Source organism: Penaeus vannamei, chromosome 2, assembly GCF_042767895.1.
Source record: "Penaeus vannamei isolate JL-2024 chromosome 2, ASM4276789v1, whole genome shotgun sequence".
Taxonomy (NCBI): Eukaryota; Metazoa; Arthropoda; class Malacostraca; order Decapoda; family Penaeidae; genus Penaeus; species Penaeus vannamei.
The window spans coordinates 5,559,859-5,562,358 of record NC_091550.1 but is presented as its reverse complement, the minus strand read 5'-3'; the positions used below and the strand labels follow the sequence as shown (position 1 = coordinate 5,562,358).

The window sequence follows — 2,500 nt, the reverse complement described above, 5'->3', positions numbered from 1 at the left end:
AGAAGACGTAGGAGGTCAGGAAGAGGAACAAGAGGAAAAAAGGCGAAAGGGAGAGAGGAAAGAGGCGAATGGAAGGGAGGGGAGGAGGAAGAGGAGAAGGAGGAGTGACGGCGAGGTCAGGGCCGAGTAAGAGGATAAGGAGGAAGAGGAGGACGAGGAAGACGAGGTCACGGGAGAAGAGGAGGAGAAGGAAGAAGAGGGGGAGAAAGAAGAAAAGGAGGAGGAAGAAGAAGAAGGAAGAAGAGGAGGAGGAAGACGAGGAGAAGGACGAGAAGGCGCAGAAGAGGAAAAGGAAAGAGGGCGAAGAGGACAACGGAGAAGATAGTGAAGGAAAGGGCGATGAAGAAGAGACATAGGACGAGAAAGAGAATGAATGAGGACGAGAAGAGGGCGAAGAAGATGTGAAGAGGAAAAGAAGAAGAAAGAACAAGACGGAAAGGAAGAAATACAAAAGAAAACAAAGAAAAGGTTAGTCAAAATCCTTCACAGAGAATTTTAGTTCAAATATTATCCAAATTAAACCTGATACGAATGTCATAAAATTCATTAAAAATATATGTATCCTTTTGCAAAATATATAAAATCTTCAGTAACATCAAATTTAGATTATCTTATAAATGATGAATTCACACAATCTATGTATATATCACATTCAAATAAATAATCATATTTAAGCTTTTACGAGAAATAAATGCAATGCTTAGCTTCACAGAGATTTTTTTTTTTTTTGGATAAAACTCAAAATAAAAAACTCAAAACTCGAAATTAATTACATGAAAGACAAGACAAGGACAATAATAGGATAATAATTATTACTCTGCAGTTTTATCCCAACTAACCATTTTAGTACAAACTTACGAAGAACTTAAGGTTTGTTCTGCATTTTGTTCTTTTGTGAATGGCTTGAGATCCGAAAATATTACATGGTTAATAGAATGTTATCATTTCTTAATATTCATCATTATTATTAGATTTATTGCAATTAATTATCTACCATCATTTTCACGTACATTATTGTGGGAACAGAAAATATACAAATAGAGAATTTAAAGTTAACAAATATATTGTATTTCTGAAACGGATAAAGTACTTTTTTTAATATGTTATTACTGTGAATATCTTAATTTACTTCGTTATTGTTATCATTATAGCCATTACTATTATAGTCTTCATTGCTATTATCATTATTAGCGTTATTGTTATTATAATTAGTTATTGTTATCATTATTGTTGTTATTTTCAATATTAGTATCATTCGCATTATTACTCTTACTATTAATATTATTATTATTATCATCATCATGGTTATTATAGTTATCATTATTATCATAATTATAATATTTTTTTTCCCCAATAATATTATTACTACCATCGTTGCTAATATTACTATCAACATAACCATTATCATTATCAACATTATCATTATTATTATTATTTACACTCATGTTCTCAGAGCTTCGTGTTATAACTGTTCCAATTTTTGTAATTATTTCTTGCGCTAATCTACAATGAATGCTATAACTCTAATGATACTTAAGAGCTTTATTACTATTATAATGACCCTAATTACTTCACGTGAGACGATATCAAACTCAGAACTATCACTAATATAACCTTTATTGCTGTTGCACCACTAATATTATCAATATTTCGTTATCAATATCAAATATTCCTTATCAACAATATTATGTCATTTGTCAATAATAATATTATCAATTATTCGTTATCAATATTATCATTCATTCGGTATCAATAATATTATTAATCATTTATTATCAGTATTATCAATATTATCAATAATATAATCAATTATTTGTCATCAATATTATCAATTATTTGTTATCAATATTATCAACAATATCATCAATTATTCGTTATCAATATTACCAACCATCCGTTATCAATAATATTACCAGTTATTCGTTATCCATTCACCCTTCTTTATTACACTCTCTAATGCGTGTTCTCCATTCCATCCTCTATTGCGGAAGAGGAGATGGAACGAGGCACGATTGGGCGGAACCGAATCAGCTGTTCGATTTTGGGCGACTTTGCTCTGCGGTTGGAAGTGTAAGTGGATAGAAGATGGATAGATGGATAGGAGGTGGATAGATGATGGGTGGGTGGTGGATAGATGGATAGATGATGGATGGGTGGTGGATAGAAAGTGGATAGATGGTGGATGGGTATTGGATAGTTGGTGGATAGTGAATAGAAGGTGGGTATGTGGTGGATAGAGGGTGGATGGATATTGGATACGTGGTGGATAGTGGATAGGTGGATAGATAATGGGTGGATGGTGGATAAGTGAAGGTGGATAGTAAGGGATATATGGTGTGGATTTGTGTTTTTTTTTTCTCTCTTTCTGTTTTTCAGTCTTACTTTGCTCTGTCTGCCTCTCTCTCACACAGACTTTCTCTTTTTTTTCTCTCTCTCTTTCTCTTTATGTCATCACTCTCTCTCTCTCTCTCTCTTTCTTTCTCTCTTTATGTCACTTCTC

At 32.9% G+C, this 2,500-nt stretch overlaps 1 protein-coding gene across 4 annotated transcripts in view; it reads left to right on the top strand.

Moving 5' to 3' along the window:
* LOC113824253 (uncharacterized) overlaps window positions 1–2,500 on the top strand; it is a 23,645-nt gene that overhangs the window by 19,875 nt on the left and 1,270 nt on the right. For 3 of the 4 annotated variants that reach the window (XR_011398993.1, XR_011398996.1, XR_011398995.1), the window contains exon 3: window positions 1–2,070. This exon is cut by the window's left edge and continues 679 nt beyond it. The gene's annotated coding sequence lies outside the window, so the exon portion shown is untranslated. The remainder of the gene's footprint in view (window positions 2,071–2,500) is intronic. The other variant, XR_011398994.1, reaches the window with a different exon arrangement.